The sequence below is a fragment of the Crocodylus siamensis genome, chromosome 1 (genome assembly GCF_052110815.1).
Source record: "Crocodylus siamensis isolate JL-2025a chromosome 1, ASM5211081v1, whole genome shotgun sequence".
NCBI classification, from domain to species: domain Eukaryota; kingdom Metazoa; phylum Chordata; order Crocodylia; family Crocodylidae; genus Crocodylus; species Crocodylus siamensis.
This window is the reverse complement of record NC_143395.1, coordinates 268140482-268162525: the sequence shown is the minus strand read 5'-3', so window position 1 is coordinate 268162525 and position 22044 is coordinate 268140482.

Genomic DNA, 22044 nt, shown 5'->3' with positions numbered 1-22044 from the left:
CATTTAAATCATTCTTAGTTTGAACATATATAACAATTAGAACTTAACAGCTATTGTCCTTTTGAAGCTTTCCCTTTTGAAAGGGCTCCACTATCTGTATCCACACTCTCAAAGGTGAGATTATCTTGTACTATATGATATTTAATCAAGAACTACAACAATTTCCAAGTAAACTATTTGGAAACTGAAAACAAAATAAATTCTATATGTGTCACATGTAAATGTACATATACAGTATGTATAAATAAATAAAAATTGCATGCTCATGTACAATATTCTATTATAGATTTATACTTGTATATAATATATATTATATATAATGATGATTTATGTTTGATGCATTTTAATTAATTTGAGCATATGCCCAATATTTAGATGGACTAAACTTTCTAAATTAATCTAAAACAGAAATCATATGAGTAGGGACTTCCATACTTACATAAAAGTAAAATAAATACTCCTAAAACCTGATCAATACAGACCCCTTTCTTATCAATTTCCAGCTCTGACAACCTAATAACGTAAAGTAAATTCTAGAGAAGTCTCCACAGAAACTAGTCTGTTCCCAAAGTACAAAACGATGAATTACAAGCTTGATCATACCTGCTCAGCTGTTGCAATATGCTAGAATGAGAGAGAATGCCTGTAGGAGAGTCTATGCAAGTCAACTAGGGCATGTCTCTGCTATCACAAAGAAATCATTATTGATATTGCTTTGACTGCAGATTTTGATAGTCTTTCTCCAATTATGATAAAACAGGGTATATGAACTCTGCATCAAGAGCCTGTTTCTTTCTTAATGTGTCCAGACCATTTTGTTTGATAGATGATTTAATTTCCCCAAAAGAACCATTGATGATTCCTACAAATAACAGACCCAGTATCAAGTGCAGAAAAACCTGGATCTGAAAGATGGGTCAAGCAGCTCGATAATCTTGGTCTTATTGGCCAGGCAGAGACTCTTGCTCTCAACCCCTTGCAGGATAGGTCTGCTTTTATAGAAGAAGGTAACTTGCTGTCACTCACAATGAACTTTTCTGAAACTTGTTTCACAGTAAGATATTTAAAATTCTGTATTTGAGCAAAGATGTCACAAATTTACAAGTTGTGTAACAACTGGAAATATTTCCTGCATATGCTGCAGAGGATAAAATGCTTTTTTCCTGTAACAATAATAATTGTATGATGTCTCTAGACCATTATTACTTAGCATCAGGATTTGATTTCAATTAATAGTTCTCCATCTTTCTTCTCCCCACATTCATCTGTTACATGGCCATCTGCTATCAATAGTGATTGGTAACAATGGCTGTGTCTACATGAGATGCTGACTGTGCAAGTAGCTACTGTGCAATAGCATCACTAGCAAAAAACCTACTGCACAGTAGTATTAAACTATTGTACAGTAGCATCACAGAAAAAGCATTTGTTGGTGATACTGTGCAGTAGCTTGGATTGCTACTCATTCATTTAGTACTTATTTATATATACAAGTACTAAATGAAGGCACAATAACAACTGCACAATAGCATCTTGTGTAGACATGGCCATGGAGACTTTTTAGGAACCTCTCAGCTGCTGAGAACAACATATCATCAGAGCCTCCAATCAAACTTTCAATTGGGGCATCCAGTGGCTGAATTTAGAGAGTCCTGAACCTCAGTTGATCTCATTAATCTCCATTTTGAACCCTAGTCAGATTAGCGACTTCAACTAGAAGGGTAAAACCTGACCAAAATACCATATATAACTTGGGATAAGTTGAGCAACTTAAAATAATCATTGCCCTAACGGATATTAAACTTTAGAGACTCCAAAAGTAGCACGAGAGAAGTCTTGGTTAAAGATGTACTTAATCTTCTGCAGATAATGTCTGAAAAAAAATCATATCACTAGCCTCTTAAAATGTCTTTGAAAGGCCAAACAAGTGGTCTAATTAGTTATAAATTGCTTACCATGGTACCCAAATAATCTAAAATACACAGTTGAAATAAAGGTATTATTTGAATAGCACTGTCTGAATTTTTCTACACGGCTGCTGTATTGTTAACACACATGGAACTCTCACTGCTGAAACAATTTTGCTCTTTTCTGTGTTCTGACATTCACAAACTTTCTTTCTAATCCTATATTGTAATGTTTACAAACAGATGCATGTATTCTAAATACCTAAATATCTTAGCCATCTACTTGTAAACTTGCTATATACAAATCTTCTTTATCAGAATTATTCACTCATTTTTTAATGCTTGAAGGAAAAAATGACTGTTTATGCATGAGTTCCAAACCTATGAGCACTTTGGGAGTGGCAGAAAGGTCAGAAGCTCTTGAAGTACAAAAGAGACAACCTCTATTGTACTCATCTGAGAAGAAGGACCAGAGTGTTTCCTTAATAAGAATGAGGGAAAACCTAAGAGGTCTATCTAGAAACCTGGAAAAGCAGTAGCAGAAAGAGGTCCCAAGCACTGTACTTTGGAGGGAAAACAGCAGTTTAGACATCTAGGTATAATTTCCAGGATGTCTTGGCTAACTGGGTACTTGGTTAATCTAGGGTATTTGGCAACTTAGGAAGTCTGCATTTTGAGTTCGTCTGTAATTCCAGGAAAAGCAAAGTCATATAGAAATAAAATCAAAGGGAAAAAAAGAAAACTGAATAGCTTAAAGATCCAAACAAGATGGAACTGAGGTTCAAGTTTCAGTTTTGGATGAAGACTGATTTTTATCTGACTTCATCCACCCAAGTCTGAACTTGTAGTGACAAATTGAGAAAAGATTGCTGTAAGGGCATGGACAATTTGGTACTAAGGATAAATGAAAAGATAACAGCAATTTCTGCTGGTCTTGTTAAGTCTCCCTTGGTTAAAAAATGTGCTCAATTTTTTTCTCCAATGGGTGAGATAGAGAAGAACTACTGGAAGTTTTTTTAAAACAAAACTTTTTTCTACAGGGATAGTTTATTCATTCAAATAATCTCCACGGCACATTATACTGTCCTGAGGTATATGTTAGAAATAAATTAATATTTACCTGCTCTTAGTATGAGAAAGGATTATTTAAAATAAGTATATTAGATACATTTAGGCTTAAATGTATACTGAAAAGAAAAGTATACTGCTTTGATCAGAGGAGTCAAAGATAAATTAAGATGTTTATTTTTAAAAACACTGATTTGTACATCGTTATAAAAATGATAAGAATCTACTTAATTGTTACATTTTCATCATTCTTCTCTTCCACATACATTTTCTCTATTATAGCTAAACATGTTTTATAACCTATAACCCCTTCCCCTCTCCTATTCATGATGTTTATATATACAGTTCCTTGATTGATTAATTTATGGATATTGACTACTTAAGTGTTAAGTTCCCACTGTACAGTTGATCTGAATTATTCCCATTGAGGATGTTAAGTTATCTTCCTTATAATAATAGCGGGTTTAGTGATTTGAAGTGTTAATAGCAGTATTTTTCTTGATTTTTCTTCATGTTTGCCCGTGGAATCTCAGCAGTGCATAGGAGCTTTTGTCACTTTAAGCCTTTGAATTTCCATAAGCTACAACTATTTTTGTAGAAAAAAATGCTTACATTTAAAAGCTACTATGTTGTATCGTGCATGAATAATTTTTTAACCTTAAGTCTGCAAATGATGCAGACTGCAACAGACATTTTCCTGAGAAATTTGTCTTATTGAAAACCTATGACATCAGTGCCAGAGTGGATCCAGGGAGTGGCATAGTTGTACCCCCTTCAATTCCTGGTCCATCCAAAGTGTAAAAACAACTGCCTGTCAGTGGCAGCAGCATTTCTATTCAGGCAGTACTGAGGGAGTCAATTGACTTCATGTATCATTGTAATCTACCTGATTCCTTCTAAACTCATCATTGATGGGTTTTAACCACCCTCTCTCCTTTTTTAAAGTTTTTATGTTCCATCAATTAAGCTATCAGTTCTTCTGCCATCTGCTGTCTGATAATGGTTCCTGGTAATGGCGTTCCTATTTCACAGTACCGCAAACTGTTTTTAACTCTAGCCAGAACTGCTAACTCAATGCATATTAACTCATGGGTGGAAATAACTTTCAGTAAAGTATTGGATGCACTATCAAGATGCTCAACAAGGCTAGCTTTATTTTATGATACCGAAAGATGCATGTTTAATTCTAATGACTACAGGATTTAGGAAACTACATCTTCTGATTTTTTTGGCCTACTTTGTTGTATTTTTCTACATAATAGATGATATTTTAAAGTAATGCACAATCCAGTAAAGTTATATTTGTTTTTGGTTCAATTTCAAACTGACAGTCCAGCTCTAGGTCCCTAGCAAATTAGTAAAGGTTCTCGGGGGGGGCTTTCAGCTGAAGAAAAAATATATTGTATCATCTGTGTAGCAGGGCACTGAGGTGCCTGCTACTTGTGGAGCCATAAGTGAGAAGCCCAGCTGTGGGTTGCCAGGGTAACCAGTGGGAGTCAGCTGACTGGAAAGGGCAGGGTCTGGCTACCATATAACTCCCAGGCTGCCAGCAGCCATAGGGGTAGGAACTCTGTCGGAGTGAGAAAAAGGAAGAGGTTAGAACGCAAAGGCAGTTGTTTGGGTGAGAGATGGAAAAACCTGGTAACAGACTTGAAGGTGATTATGGTTAGACAGCTTAGGTTTACGTTATATCTAAAGGGCTTGAGTTTGTGTTGACAGTTTACAACCGGAGGACTGGGAGAGGCTATAAGGGGATTGAGGATGCCTCATAGGGGGCCCACGGTGGTGTGGGAACCCCAGCCCCAGAGAGAGGGGCAGCAAGAAAGTTGCCAGAGAAGGCACAACATGTGGGCTGTACTGGCCTTGGCACCTGCAAGACAAGGCTGTGGAAAGCCAGACCGCCTGTGGGGTGTGTGTCCAAGACAAGGCTACAGAAGCCATAGTGCCTGTGGGACGCGGCTGAGAGACAAGGGCTGCGGAGTGCCTGAGTGCCAGAGAGGGCACAGAGAGTGAGATAGACCAAACAACATCTGGTACATCTGTAAGGCTTGGGGCATGGTACAGGGGTGGTTGGAGCTACGCATAGCCCATAAGGTTGGGGTGTTCGGAACCCTGTTATCTAAACAAGGATCGGGGTAATAGGAACTGTGACCAGGAAAGAAGAGAGGCAACCTCCCTTTAACTTTCATAAGATCAAGACATGGCGGGCGAGAACAAGGGTGCGTTAACTCAAACTTGTCATGGTAGGGGGCGCTAGGGGAGAGCACGACAACCCTAGGACATTTCCCCCATCTGGTGCAATCTGCCATGATATTTACATTATCTTCACCCTCCATTTCAAAATCATAGATCTATCCATTTATCTGTGTTTCAGAATCTGTAAAAGCTGTAAAATCTTTAAAAGGTAAAATTTAAGGAATTGGGTTTTATTTATAAAGCTGCTGAGGGCCCTCTGAAAGAATGTCTTTGCTCCTTCCTGAAGTTGAAAGAAACGTTCCAGCTGTAGCCCCCACCATAAAGTCAGAGATGAACACTTTCTTCCCCCTCTTCCAGTTAGAAAATGAAATAAAGGTCTTGTGATAGAGTGAACAAAGAGAAAAGAACAGCAACAATGAAAGAGGAATCTAGAAATATTTTCATAGTTTCTTAGTTGTTAGGGGCTGGAAGGGACCATACTGATCATCAGGTCCAGCCCCCCACACTTGACAGGAAAGACTGCTGGGATCAGTTTTAATTGAGTTTTCATGATGATTTATAAAGCATGCTACTAACATTTTATATTATTGAAATATTCTCTTCTTTAGCAAATTCATGTTACTGAACCTGGGAACAGCTTCATTGTTCTATTGCACTATGGCAGAACACAAGACCTATCGATGGCTCTGTTACTGGAATTAAGTTAATTAATTAATTTATTATTATTAATTAATTATTAATTAATTAAATAATTAAGTTCAGTCTAGATTATCAGTTTTTCCAGTGAACACTGAATACTGAACACATCTCCATGTGCCCCTATGGCACCGTTGTTACTGTGCTGTCATTTAGTACTTCATAAAGGCGCACGGTTATTCTTAGCCACTATGTCGCTAAAGTAACACACTATAGCAAGGGAGCGCAAGGCTATGGCAATGTAGTTGTGGCATCATGGTTTTTGCCTGCTGATGCTACATCACCATAGCACCCCATGTAGCACCCCATAGTGATGTAGCATCCTATGTAGACACACCCACTAATGAGAAATATGATGAAGACTCTGATTCAGTGCTATCCTTCTTGCAGTATTATTGTCTTTTAGCATGTGCACACATTTGCAGGACCCAATCTATGCTAATTCTATTTCTTTTAAGACATGTGATTATAGATCATGTTCCTGCTTGTGCACTTGTTCACCAGTGCCAGAAGCCACACAGCAAACATGATCTAAGTAACTCAGGGTGAGGAGAAGAGCATGTGAGTTCAGGGGTGGGCTAGTGGGTCTGTGGGCTGCATTGAATGGTTGGGCTTTTCCAGCCCTGGAACTGCTCCCCAAACACATACATACTTTTAGTGAAATCAGGCATGGGCTAGCATGATTTACTGAGTTGCTTAAGTGAACTACTTTAGATTGGGTGGGCCATTTTTTTGCCTGATTTAACCTCCCCAAATATATATACAGTTTGGTATTTTGAACAACCTACACCTAGTTTGGTTGATATCAGTGTAATGTCTGGATGTACCCAATGATAAGTAGTCTCTAAAGTCTCAGTAATATTAGCTTCTTAAAGTGCAATCAATTCTCCATTGCTAATACCTGAAATAAAGAAAGATAAATTGAAAACAGTAGTCAGAAAATGAGAGGCTAAATATTCTCATGGATAGAAAAACTGCCTATGAGATACAAAACAAAGAACAGGAATAACCAGTCAATTTTTATCATAGCAAAAGATAATATGGGGTGGCCTCAGGGTTCCATACTAATTCTGCTGTCCATTTAATATATGTATTAATGATCTTGTTAGTGGAAAGAACTGTAAGATACTCGCTGTTAACACACAGTGATTTAAGTTATTCAGAATTGGTGGGGACTAAAAAATATGGAAAATATAACAATATTTTATAAATCAGTGGTGTGGCAAGTTATAGAGTACTTTTTGCAGTACTGGTCACCACACATCAAAAGCATATTAGAGCATATTCTCTAACCAGAATTAGGGAAGTGGTTGACAGGAATAATTAAGAAATAAAAGCAACTGTAAGAGGAGCATGATTTTCTCAGAAAGGAGGCTAAGATACATGACAAAATACTGTTACTTAGTAAGAAAACTATATAAATATTGAATGACATACAGAAGATAAATCATGAGTTACTGTTCTGGCTTCATGACATGAGAACATTGGGACATGCAAAGAAATTAAATTGAAATTCTGACAAACTTAAAAATTGCTAAAAAGACTTTTTGCTCTTACCTAGGGCATGGACAGGTGACATTAAACTCATGCAATTTATATCAGTCTTGTACAGGAATCTAAATTATAGTTGAAGCTGGATTAGGCAAGCCAGCAGGTAGTTGTTCATAATAAGTGTTGTTGCAGACCAAGACTCACAAGACCAAGACTACTGTGTCAAATAGATACCTGGATTGAAAGCAGACATGTGACACATCGGTGCAACTTACATCTTTTTGGTTCTATACCTGATTTTTTCCCCCTATGGTTAACTGTACACTGAATCCAAGTACGTCATATTGGCACATGTCCTTGTTCCACTCCTTATTTATTCCAACATGAAGGATGATTATTCATAAAAATTATCCAGTCCACAATCTATAACAAGATTGTGGAAGTCATTGCCAAAAAGAATTAATGAAGTCAAAGTTTAAAACAAAACAAAACATAAGCCAAACCAGCCTTGGAATGCACCACAATGTTCCTGCTGCAATTTTTCCTGAAGCAAAGTATGTTTTCTGATTAAACAGAGTTCTTGAAGACCAGTGTGCCCTGGGGTAACTTGCTGGGTGGACTGCAAAGAAGCCAAAACTCAGGAAGTCTAGCTTGCTGAAGAGCTGAGGAGCCAAGCAGAAACTCCTTGGATTCCACAGAAATGTTGTCAAAATCAACATATTTTGATTTTACTAAACCTGCATTTTCCAACATAAAAATATTATCTGGAAATTTTTCAACTTAACTCTAAATACAGCTGTATTCAGAGAGAGTCTTTAAGTCTGGCATTAAATTCTATTAGAATTATTGCTTAGAATTAAATGAGTAATTAAGGATTTTCTGGAACTGGGATCAATGTGCAGAAATCTGAATTGGAGTCAAGTTGAGCATAAAGAGCAAGAATACCTAACATCCTCACATGGCAGAAGGATAGCAGGACAGCTCATAGAACACCATTGCATGTGTATGGGTCAAAAAGTACCAATTTCCTGCAGAAAGGACAATTTTTTTGAAAAAAAATGTTTATTTGAAAAACTAATTGCCTACTGAAAACAGTTTTGTAAGCATTTTCTTGACCAAGCCTAAGCCAGTGGTCTTCAAAGTGGGGTGTGCACACCCCAGGGGGTGCGCAGGACGATCCATTGGGGTGCAGGAAGAAAATATTAGAACTTCTATTTATATTTACTTTTATCTATATATATTGTACATAATATATTAGTATTGCAGTACATGTATATAATTTATAAATAAACACATATACATACATTGGGGGTGCGTGCTCAAACATTTTTTACTGATAGGGGTGTGCGATCAAAAAAGTTTGGAGACCACTGGCCTAGACAGTTCATACATATTGAAAACTGATTAATTTTACATGTCAATATGTAATGATGCACAAGTTGTGGCAGGTAGAAGCTTTGTTCTAGTCTATACTTGTTTTTCTGGAAAATGAGTGCAGAAGGATATCCTCAGGGCTAAGTACAGATAGTCAAAAAACCCCAAGGCTGAGTCAGTTCAATCTTCACAGGTTAGTCTAAGCTGCATAGACTGAACTAATAAGCAAGTGAGCAGACATTCACTTTTGATTCTGGAAATGCAGCCACATGCCGGCAGTGGTCCAGGGCAGAAGCTAGAGGATGCTAGAACACACCTTCCTGCTCTGCTGGAGCAGACAGTTTGGATCAAGGCTATCTTACCCACTCTGCAAGCTCTGAAGTCTTAATGGAGGGCTGGGGTGGGGGGAGCTTTCAGGGGAAGTGCAAACCATCCTGGGATGCTGAGGGACTGTGAGTTAACTTGAATCTGGAGGGGATCTGGGATAGAATTTCAATAAACGTATTTAACCTAATTCAGTTAAGTCCAATACTACACCCACCCAGGTTTATCTTAAACTGGTTTAAGCCATTTTGAAAGCTGTTTATGGGTACTGAACTTCTGTTGTGTTACAGATTTGAACTGGTTTTTGATCATTTATACCAGTTAATGTGTAATTTCTGTCCCTAGCACAGAAGCATATTGCTGTGTATTTTATCACTTCAAAATTAAAATGGGAAAAGAGTATAGAATAGAAGAGTCTACCTAACATGGCAAAGTTGCTGTAACAGAAATCTCACCACAGGCAAACTGACACTGAATGTGGGAGCAGTTCTGTAAGTTTTATTTGAAATTAAAAGAAAGTCAGGCAAAATTACCCGAGTTCCAAGTGAAGGCTGCTTGGGAAGAGCAAAGACAAAAGAAAGAAGCAACCACTGATTTCCCATATGAACTACTATATGATATGTGCTTTCAGGAATTCCAATGAGTGTAGTTTTGGCTCCAGATTCTTATTAGTTTGACTTTATAAGTTTTCACTTGCGCTGAACATCAATTTTAAGTGAAAGATCTACTTTGCCCTTAAGCCAAAACGAAACTTCTTTAAAATAGTTATAATCTCTCCCACACAAGACCTCAATTCAGCAACCTTAAGTTTAAAAATTGCTACTTTCAGCCTTAAAGTTGCACTGGAACTAATTGGCTCTACTGCTGGTTCTTCAGAATAAAACCATTAATTGACACAGTTCTGATTAAAGTCTACTGTGCCGATACTCTTTATTATGGATTGACAATGAGCTACAAAATGTATGTCTGTCATGGGAAAACTGTGCTGGAATCATTAGTAAGCCTTTAAAAGAGAATTCTGATGCCACAAGAACACAAAAATGGTTTGACAAAACTATTCATTTCATGCATTGCCCAAGTTTTGCATAAAGCTACCACCACTGAACATAAAATGAAAACTAGTTCATTTCATACATTCAGTGTATTTAGGAAAAGGAAAAAAACCCCTGTGTTTAAATGTCTGTGTGACCCCATAAGATGTGTGTGTTCCTTTTCCTTAATTCCTTCATTCTGTTTCAGCTGCTTTGAGGCATAAACATCATTCATGAATGTTGATTTTGGATGACAGATCCTCATTAAAAAGAGGCAACAGCTTTAAAAAAAAACTAAATAAACTGTATCTGAGAGTTGAGAACGAAGAAGAGCAAGCACAAGTTACATTTTACTCGAGCAGTTCTGGAAAATCCACCAATTATATTTGAAGGTAAAAACAGATGCATCATAGATACAAAATATAAAAAATACTGGGTAGCTATGACATTCAATTTACAGCTGATTACATTAAAAGCAAGGAAATAATTTCATCTCAAGACGTTTGGCTCCAAAATGCCAATTCCTATCACATGCTGTACAAACCTTTGCATTAGAGCAAGCTGGAACAACTGTAGCCTGCAATGTTTCTGATGCACTCTCTATACCAAATTCTCTGTGCCAGAAACAGAATATTTGATTGTTTCTTCTAGTCTCAGATGTCATGAAATTTTAGTGTCTATGAGAATATTTTGCATGTAACCCTTTGCAAGAGGGAAATATTCAAGCACAATTTTCATATCTACATAAACTTGAAATGTATCATACAGTGACAGCTTAACAGGGTTTTAATGCTGGAAGAGTGAAACCCCGTCACTGCCTGTCATATCCAGAATAGCACCATGTGTATTCAGAATTAACAGTTTCTTCAGTGACAGTGGTGAGGGCTTTCTAACATTTTTTCTGAACCCCAGCTTGTCAAGCTTGATGTTTTGCATCACAGAAAAAGAACACATCAAAAAGTCAGAGTCAAATTCTTTCTTTTATGACTGGAGATGTGTCATGGGAAGGGACAAAGAGTCAGACAGGCACCAATAAACAGAAACAACTTGAACTAGTCTCTCTCAACAGGGCAGTCCCAGCATGCTATAGGAGGGACCCTGAAACACCATAAACCCTGTTTCTCTACCTCACAGATTAATCCTTCTAAAAGGACCTTTGCCCTAATGTCAAATGACCAATTTCAGCATGCAAGCAAAGTATAGAGGTTCAGGAATGTAGTCAAACAACATCCATATGAAAAGTATAGGGGTGTCATGGCTATAGAAGTGTAAAAAGTGCTGGCCTTAGGGAAAATGACACCATGGATGAATGTGTATTTTGATGGCCCCTCCTGAGTGTTCCCCACAGTGGCCCCTGAAGTCAGTGGCACTGCTGTAGGCAAAGGCAGGTGGGCAGGGGCTCAGGGCGCAGTCCAGTGTCGGGGGGAGCTATCCAAGCTATCCACACTGCCAGGCCCAGCTCTTTCACCCACCCTTAAGGTCAGCTCTCAGTGTAAGGTAATATTGCAACCATGATGATCCAGAAATTATTCAAGAGGCAAGGATTTCTCAGGGAGGGTGATGATATCTTTTTTTGGACCAACTATGTAGTGATAGAATTAGATAAGCTTTCAAATACAAAACCTGAGGAAGAATGTCTTGCATTCCATAGCTTGTGTAACACTATCCCTACTGCATAGTTGGCCTAATAAAAGATATTGCCCTAAGAAATCCTTGCCGCGTGGCTATAAAAGAAACATAGTATTTAATGGAAATGTGGATAAATATTCATACTGCATCATCCATAGATATGCTGTGAAGGGAACAGACTCCTCTCCTAACACTTCAATGAAAGGGTAATTATTGTGTAGTTTTCAAAAAATGCTTGAAAACTGGAATTGCATATTGGGTTGAGAAATTAATTTAATTTTTCAGAACATGAACCAAAGAAAGAAGATTATATATCATTACTTCCTTAGGTTTTTGAAAGATAACAATTAGAACTGCATTTCCTTTTCTTATTTTCTTAAGGTAGAAAATGTCAAACTGTAATGAAATGCTAGTAATATGAATTACAATTCTTTAAAAAAATAAAATGTTACTAACGTTAAGCCCAGTTTTTGGTATTTGTGTGACTATACATATTTAGAAAAAAGACACCTGAAATATGGAATGGAAGTTTAGGTTTTGATAACATATTAGTAGATAAAGAATAGAATATTTTAACAATAGAACTGTACTTTTTAGTTTTCTCTCTTCCTTCTTACCTGAAGTCAATTCACATACAGAGCCAAAAAAAATCCTAAAGTTCTTGTTCAACAGGAAATGGAACAAATTTGAGTGCAATCAGGAAAACACCTAAGCATAAACTTAATCATGTACTTAAGTTCCTAATTTAAAATTGTACTTTCTTCAGCTGGGAAAACTAGATTATATAATATTTTAATTATAAACATGATCATTTGTAATTATTGAATAAGGTACTCGTTTAGCAAAGCATACACAAGTAACTTCGAGCCCCTGAAAACTTATATGGAAGTCATATTGCTTATGTCTATGCTTAAAGGTAACTATATGCATTAACATTTTGCTGAATCAGGACCCAATTACTGTGAAAAAACATTCCACAGATGTTAGTTAATTAATGAGTTTTATCATATTCAGCCATTTGTATTCAGGACTTTTGAAGATCAAGAGGAAATAATGGCTTCTAGTTGGTGAGCTGGCACTACATATGACTTTAAATTGTAAACAGTAATGAGTGATTGTATTCAAAGCAAACAGTGTATCTGCAGCCTATTTTGTGGTCATAAATTATCTTTGAACAATATTTGCATTTTTATAAATGTATATTGTAATTTTGAATTATGTTTTGCAACCCTATCTTGTAAGAGTTTTTCATGAACCTGTTCATATGCATTCTTTTCTTTAATTTTTCTCAGATGTTCTATATGTTTATGGAAATCATATGCCTGCAGCATCATGTGTGTTCAGCATCCCATGCTTCAGAATGGCAATGGGAGCACTTTAATTTAAACTCTGTCAACAAGCTTTAGTTAAAGTGCCCCCACCATGATTCTGAAGTGCAGGCACACTAAATACACATGATGTAGAAGCTGCTGGAGTGTGCTAATTAGCATACTCCATTAACATGTGCCAGCAGATTCGATTAATCAAGTCTGCTCTGACACTTGCTAATTAGCATGCATTGGAGCAGATGTCTGGCATGTATATAGGTGTCCAAATACGACACACCTGCTGTTTTCACCTGTTGTGCATCTTTGTTTTTAGAAAACAGTTGCTTTAAAAAATCATACGTACTCCATTTCTCCCCCACTGAATTCCTTTTTCTATCTTTTTTTTTTTTTTGGTAAATGTTTTAGTGACTGTCCTTAGGCCGTATATTTAGTGAAAACATTTTGAAAGATTCTTAGCTATGTAAAGCATCTACCTAGTTCAGGGACCTTCCCTGGGGTACATTTGAAAGACAGAAGAAACTATTTAAAAAGACCTGAAAGGACAATTGAGCAAAACTGTTTAATCCTGTTCAACTGCATTTCATGTCACTCTTGTTTAAGATTTTAGCCCAAGGGCTACTTACTTGAGACTTCTAGTGTTAAAAAAACAAACAGCTCACTACCACAAGGCAACAGCACGAGGCAATACCCAATCCAAGCAGGAAATGTTTGACTTTGCATTTTGACATTTCAAATCACAAATGCCCTCCATTTGAAACATATACCTGCTACAATATGTATATATACTAATATACCTATACAATATGTATATTATTTCTGTACTCAAAGCTGGGGTAAACATGAAAAGGGAACTAGATATGTGGCATCCTCCTCTTCCTGTAACAGACTGCCTTAACCTTAGGGTAGAAACTGACATTGCTTGATATCACATTTGTACCACCATAATTATTTTTTTGGTGGAATCAGTAGAGAGCCAGTAGACATCCTTATCTTTTGTTGCACCATATCAGTGATGCTTCATTTCAGCCAACATCTATTTGCTCTGTGATGTGAGAATACAGGCGGCCCAGAGCTGGCCACCCTTTCCCACCACCGTAGGCAGATGCTGCAGGTGCTTACAGGTTCTGATTCCATGTACCCCAGGTAGGCTTGGATCTCTTAAGCCTCTGGAGCACCTGCCCAGCTTTCCCTGCTTGCAGAAATGCTGCCCTGGGGTGCATCTCTGTAAGAAGGGAAAGGCTGCTCATGTTCCAGCATGGAGGCACAGGACCCATAAAATACTGCCCCTTCACAAGAGGGCCCAGATGACCATGGGTTCTATGGGATGTGCACTGACCCATGGTATATATGGAGGTACAGGTCACCATGGGTCCAGGTGGGAGATCTGGAGCCAATTAATTCCAATTAATTTCCAGTGTCCCACACTTCTCTGCTAGGACCTATGCCAACCTGGCCTTCAGGCAAACACACTTGGGCTTATCCATAACTTTATGTGAGGCACTGGTTAGTGCAGGACCTGTTATGGAACCCAAGGAATCCCTGAGCAAGAAGAACACATTGCTCCTTGTCCCAGTGCAGGACAAGGGGAAATGTGTGTCACTCACCTAGTAAAACAAATCATCTGCTGCAAAATGTGTCACACCACAACTGATCCACTGCACACATTTATTTCTACCTTTGTATTTGAGTGAATATTGGAAAATCCGTCCCATGGGACATTCTGGTATTTCAGCATTGTCTTTCATTTCACATTAGGATGTCAGTTAGAAATCTCAATCTATTTTAATAAAATGAATAGTTCTGAGAAAGATAATTTTGAAATGTTTCCCCTTTTTATCAGCACGTTCAGTTGGAATAGAACACATGATCATTCTCAAATCATTTTTTTCCCAGTGAGCTAACTTTTAAAAAATAATATTTAAAAAATTTTATTTTGAATTAGATTGATATTCAACTGCACCTTCCTAGGGTGCCATGGTGGCTACTACAAGTTTTAGTTTGGGTGCTTCCTAGTAGGGGTGTGTGAAATAGGCCCAATTCGACTCAGATTCAGATTCAGTCTGAATCAGGGACAGTGATTCGATTTGTTGATTCAGATCACTATCCCCGATTCAATTTGGCTGAATCCAAATCTGAAGATTCGATGCTGATTCAGGGAATCAGTGATTTGGCTACAGACACAGCTTTAAATGTTTTTTCTACATACCTCAAGGTATGAGGCATGGCTCATGAATGCTGCAATGCTAGGTGGAGCGTCCCACAGGACTGCAGCCCCCACCTCCTGCCCTCATGCTTGACGGCAAACCCAGAAGTGGGCCCGAAGTACTTTCGGTCCACTTCCAGGTCCACTGGGGAGAGCACTGGGTCCCTCCCAGCCATTTCCCCCTATTTCCCGGCTCAGTGATCTGCCACAGGAATGCTTCAGGTGCCCCCCAGATCCAGCAGGAGACATCAGTCACTGAACCACCCCCGCGCACTCCCTGGTGGACGCAGAAGTGGGCTAGAAGTGCTGGGGACTGCCCCCTCCCACTCCTGTGGGATGCTCCATCTGGCCAAGCATCACAGAACTTATGAGCTGCCTGGTTCCTTGAGGTATGTCGAAAAAACTTTTAAAGTTGTGTCTATGTCCAAATTGCTGAATCTTTCCAAATCTCTCCGAATTGATTTGGACGGTTCCAATTCAATTTCAAAAGATTAAAGTGTCTCCTGATCCGATTCAGATTTGGAGATTCAGCCACTGGATTGGGCTGAATCTCCACCAAATGGAATCAGGGATCAAAGCTTCACACAGCCTTACTTCTTCTCTACAATGTTCTGTGCTCTTTGGCTGTACCCCATCTCCTGTGATGCACTATAGTCATAATATACCTCATTTGCCCATAAGAAAGGTTGACATCGATTTTAAGAAAGCTGTATGATTCTTTAAGATATTTTTCAATTGAAAATTTCTTCAACAGCTTTATTAATTTGCTATTCTCATGTTCCAGGATGCCTGGAATGCTGTCCATATATAATGTACAGCACCTGGCTTCAGAAATGGGTGTCCCAGCACAGGCTGATTGTTTAATATTTAATCAAGTTCTAGATGAGAAATCTTGTTTTTCTGTCCCAGAATAATAAGTAAGAAATGAACAGGTTTGACATTTTTCTACTAAAAAAGAATTTCTATAATGGCACTAGTTCCGTTATCATCCCATGGATTCATAGTTTCATAGATTCATAGTTAGTAAAGTCAGAAGGGACCTGAGCAGATTTCATAGATTTCATAGACATTAGGGCTGGAAGGGACCTTGGGAGATCATCGAGTCCAGCCCCCTGCCCAAAGGGCAGGAAGTCAGCTGGGGTCATAGGATCCCAGCAAGATAAGCATCCAATTTACTCTTGAAGGTGTTCAGTGTAGGTGCTTGAACCACCTCCGCTGGCAGACTGTTCCAGACCTTGGGGGCTCGGACAGTAAAGAAATTCTTCCTTATGTCCAGCCTGAAACGGTCTTGCAGGAGATTGTGACTATTCGACTTCGTCATCCCTTGGGGCACTTCTGGTGAACAAACGTTCCCTCAGATCCTGGTGGTCACCCCGATAAACTTATAGGTGGCCATCAGATCACCCCTGAGCCTACGCTTTTCCAGGCTAAAGAGTCCCATGGCTCTCAGCCTGTCATCGTAAGATCTGTTTTCCTGACCTCTGATCATGTGCATGGCTCTCCTCTGGACTCTCTCAAGCTTCTCCACATCCTTTTTGAATTGTGGAGCCCAAAACTGGATGCAGTACTCCAGCTGTGGCCTCACCAAGGCCGAGTACAAGGGGAGAATGACGTCCCGGGATTTGCTCGAGAAGCATCTATGCATGCAAGCCAGCGTTTTGGTCACTTTACTAGCCGCAGCATCGCATTGCAGGCTCATGTTCATCTTGTGGTCAATGATGACCCCCAAGTCTCTTTCTTCTGTAGTAATACTGCCAAGCCTATAAGGATGCTGCAGGTTTTTCATCCCAAGGTGGAGAATCTTGCATTTTTCGGTGTTAAACACCATCAGGTTCTCGTTCCCCCATTTGCTGAACTTGTCCAGGTCAGCCTGGATCACCCACCTATCTTCTGGTGTGGATGCTTTGCCCCAAAGTTTGGTGTCATCGGCGAACTTGGCCAGTCGAATCCTGACTCCAATGTCCACATCATTACTGAAGATGTTGAACAGGATGGGTCCCAGGACAGAGCCTTGAGGGACCCCACAAGTCACAGGGCACCACGATGAGTAACTGCCATCAATTACAACCCTCTGGGTCCGACCACAGAGCCAGTTTCCCAGCCAGTGGATCGTGGTGGAGCCAAGGCCACAACTGGCTGGTTTGGCCAAGAGGTGATCGTGGGATACCAGATCAAAGGCTTTTTTGAAGTCAAGATATATGACATCAATCTCTTCTCCCTTGTCCAGGTGATAGGTCACCTGGTCATAGAAGGAAATAAATTAGTCAGGGGAGATCAGCAGGCATTGGGGAAGTCACTGTTTCCCCGAGCACTGCCAGGAGTGACCAGGAATAATGGTCACAAGCTGGCAGAGGGTAGGTTTAGGTTAGATAGCAGAAGACGCTACTTCACAGTCAGGGTGGCTAGGGTCTGGAACCAGTTTCCAAGAGAAGTGGTGCAGGCTCCTACCCTGGGGGTGATTAAGAGGAGGTTAGATGAACATCTAGCTGGGGTCATTTGACCCAGTACTCTTTCCTGCCATGGCAGGGGCTTGGACTAGATGATCTGCTCAGGTCCCTTCCGACCCTACAAACTATGAAACTATGAAACTATGAGATTGGTCAAACAAGACCTACCCGCAACAGACCCGTGCTGGCTATCCCTTAGAATGTTAGCCTGGGCCAGTCCATCAAGGATGGCCTCCTTAATAAATTTTTCTAAGATCTTCCCCAGGATAGAAGTCAGGCTAATGGGCCTGTAGTTAGCCGGATCCACTCTCCTCCCTTTCTTGAAGATTGGCACCACATTGGCCTTCTTCCAGTCTTCGGGCACTACACCAGAGCGCCAGGAGTTTTCAAAGATCCGTGCCAGGGGCTGGGCTATGACGCTTACCAGCTCCTTGAGTACCTGGGGTGCAGATTGTCAGGGCTGGCTGACTTGAAGGTATCCAGCTTCTCAAGGAGTTCCTTCATGAGGTCAGCATTTATGGAGGGTAGGGGATCCCCATCACCTGGATCTCCCTGTCCCATAGCAGGCATGGGTGTCCCATGGGACTGATGAAAGACTGACGCAAAGTACCTATTTAATAGGTTGGCTTTTTCCTGGGCGTCAGTTGTCAGTTGCCCCATCTGGTTTAGCAGGGGTCCAACATTGCCCTTGCTTTTCCTCTGGCTCCCTAAATGTCTGAAAAAGGACTTTTTGTTGTCCTTGATGCTTGAAGCTAGTTGGAGTTCAGTTGCAGCCTTGGCTTTCCTGGTTTGCTCCCTGCAGGACCGGACCAGTGCAGAATAATCATCCCTGGAGGTGAATCCCGTCCTCCATACTTTGTAGGCTTTCCTTTTTAGCCGCAGGAGGTCCGCTAGGTCCCTGGAGAGCCAGGAGGGCTGCTGTGCCTTCTTGCTGCCTTTCCTCCGTGTTGGAATAGATTTAGCTTGTGCATTGAGGATCGCTCGGATTTTGCTGAGTGATCTTCCCATGAGATGTTGGCGACCGGCATGGACAGCTAGAGATCCTCTGGGTAAAAATTTGTGGGAAAAACAGCACAGGGGACACAATGGTGGCAGTCTACTACAGACCTCCCACTCAAAGTCCTGAGCTTGACCAGGAGTTCACCCGGGAACTGACTGAGGCCGCTTGCTCCAGGACCTTGGTTGTCACGGGTGACTTCAATTACCCGGACATCTCATGGGAAGATCACTCAGCAAAATCCGAGCGGTCGCAAAGCTTTCTCTCATGCGTGGATGACCTCTACCTGACTCAAGAAGTCTATGGGCCAACAAGAGGCAAAGTGCTGCTCGACCTGGTACTGGCTACGGGGGACGACCTAATCGGCGACCTAGTGATCGATGGGAAGCTGGGTGACAGCGACCACGAGCTGATCACCTTCACCATCTGCCGTAAAGCTGGCAAGTTAGTCAGCAACACAGAAGTCCTTGACTTAAGAAAAGCCGACTTTGACAAGCTCAAGAGGCTTGTCCGTCAGGCCCTCAGGGACGGTGACCACAGGGAGATGGGAGTTCAAGAAGAGTGCTTGCTTCTCAAGGAAGCGATCCTCAATGCACAAGCTAAATCTATTCCAACACGGAGGAAAGGCAGCAAGAAGGCACAGCAGCCCTCCTGGCTCTCCAGGGACCTAGCGGACTTCCTGTGGCTAAAAAGGAAAGCCTACAAAGTATGGAGGACGGGATTCACCTCCAGGGATGATTATTCTGCACTGGTCCGGTCCTGCAGGGAGCAAACCAGGAAAGCCAAGGCTGCAACTGAACTCCAACTAGCTTCAAGCATCAAGGACAACAAAAAGTCCTTTTTCAGATATGTAGGGAGCCGGAGGAAAAGCAAGGGCAACGTTGGACCCCTGCTAAACCAGATGGGGCAACTGACAACTGACGCCCAGGAAAAAGCCAACCTATTAAATAGGTACTTTGCGTCAGTCTTTCATCAGTCCCATGGGACACCCATGCCTGCTATGGGACAGGGAGATCCAGGTGATGGGGATCCCCTACCCTCCATAAATGCTGACCTCATGAAGGAACTCCTTGAGAAGCTGGATACCTTCAAGTCAGCCAGCCCTGACAATCTGCACCCCAGGTACTCAAGGAGCTGGTAAGCGTCATAGCCCAGCCCCTGGCATGGATCTTTGAAAACTCCTGGTGCTCTGGTGTAGTGCCCGAAGACTGGAAGAAGGCCAATGTGGTGCCAATCTTCAAGAAAGGGAGGAGAGTGGATCCGGCTAACTACAGGCCCATTAGCCTGACTTCTATCCTGGGGAAGATCTTAGAAAAGTTTATTAAGGAGGCCATCCTTGATGGACTGGCCCAGGCTAACATCCTAAGGGATAGCCAGCATTGGTTTGTTGCGGGTTGATCTTGTTTGACCAATCTCATTTCCTTCTATGACCAGGTGACCTATCACCTGGACAAGGGAGAAGAGATTGATGTCATATATCTTGACTTCAAAAAAGCCTTTGATCTGGTATCCCACGATCACCTCTTGGCCAAACTGGCCAGGTGTGGCCTTGGCTCCACCATGATCTGCTGGCTGGGAAACTGTCTCCGTGGTTGGACCCAGAGGGTTGTAATTGCTGGCAGTCACTCATCATGGTGCCCTGTGACCAGTGGGGTCCCTCAAGGCTCTGTCCTGGGACCCATCCTGTTCAACATCTTCAGTAATGATATGGACATTGGAGTCAGGAGTGGACTGGCCAAGTTCGCTGATGATAACAAACTTTGGGGCAAAGCATCCACACCAGAAGATAGGCGGGTGATCCAGGCTGACCTGGACAAGCTCAGCAAATGGGCGGACGAGAACCTGATGGTGTTTAACACCGAAAAATGCAAGGTCCTCCACCTTGGGAGGAAAAACCTGCAGCATCCTTATAGGCTTGGCAGTACTACGTTGGATAGCACTACAGAAGAAAGAGACTTGGGGGTCATCATTGACCACAAGATGAACATGAGCCTGCAATGCGATGCTGTGGCTAGTAAAGTGACCAAAACGCTGGCTTGCATGCATAGATGCTTCTCGAGCAAATCCCGGGACGTCCTTCTCCCCTTGTACTCGGCCTTGGTGAGGCCGCAGCTGGAGTACTGCGTCCAGTTTTGGGCTCCACAATTCAAATAGGATGTGGAGAAGCTTGAGAGAGTCCAGAGGAGAGCCATGCACATGATCAGAGGTCAGGAAAACAGATCTTACGATGACAGGCTGAGAGCCATGGGACTCTTTAGCCTGGAAAAACATAGGCTCAGGGGTGATCTGATGGCCACCTATAAGTTTATCGGGGTGACCACCAGGATCTGAGGGAACGTTTGTTCACCAGAAGTGCCCCAAGGGATGACGAAGTCGAATAGTCACAAACTCCTGCAAGACCGTTTCAGGCTGGACATAAGGAAGAATTTCTTTACTGTCCGAGCCCCCAAGGTCTGGAACAGTCTGCCAGCGGAGGTGGTTCAAGCACCTACATTGAACACCTTCAAGAGTAAATTGGATGCTTATCTTGCTGGGATCCTATGACCCCAGCTGACTTCCTGCCCTTTGGGTGGGGGGCTGGACTCGATGATCTCCCGAGGTCCCTTCCAGCCCTAATGTCTATGAAATTTATTATACAATAAATTATTATAATACATTTTTGCTTATTTGGAAAACAGAGACAGAAATGTGTGTGTGTTCTGCCACTCATAAAATGTATTAGTAGTATTTAAATGTTATTATAGATATTCAAAATACTTTGGGCCATTACTGAATGGCCTGGTCCACAACTGTATTTATTGTCAGATTTTCCTTAGCTTACTATCATTTGACTTTTATGACTACCTATATTCCATTTCCTTTGGTGATTTGAAAATTAAAGTTTGACTTCTAACTTCAAGCTTAATAATAGCTTGTTATAAAACAGATTATTTCCCTCAAGCCAACCTTCAATCTAGGTTTTTGGGTTTTTTTGTTTTTTTTCTTTTGGTTATTATTAGAAGGGCAGATCTGGAAGGGGAAAATGACTTCATATAAAACCACTTATTTATTGAAAAAAGAGCTTTGTTTCATGTTGCAGATAAATAAGACTGGGAACTTCATTTATAGATCTTCTGTCTGTAAGGAGAAAGAGAAATCTGAAGCCCTCTCAAATTTTCATAGTTTCATAGTAGTTTCATAGTAGCTAGGGTCATCTAGCCTGACCCACTGCCACAGGCAGGAATGAATCCTGGGTTCACAAGACCCCTGACAGGTGATCATCCAACCTCCTCTTGAATTTGCCTAAGGTAGGGGCGAGGACCACTTCCCTGGGAAGTTGTTTCCAAATTTTGGCCACCCTAACCATAAAAAAT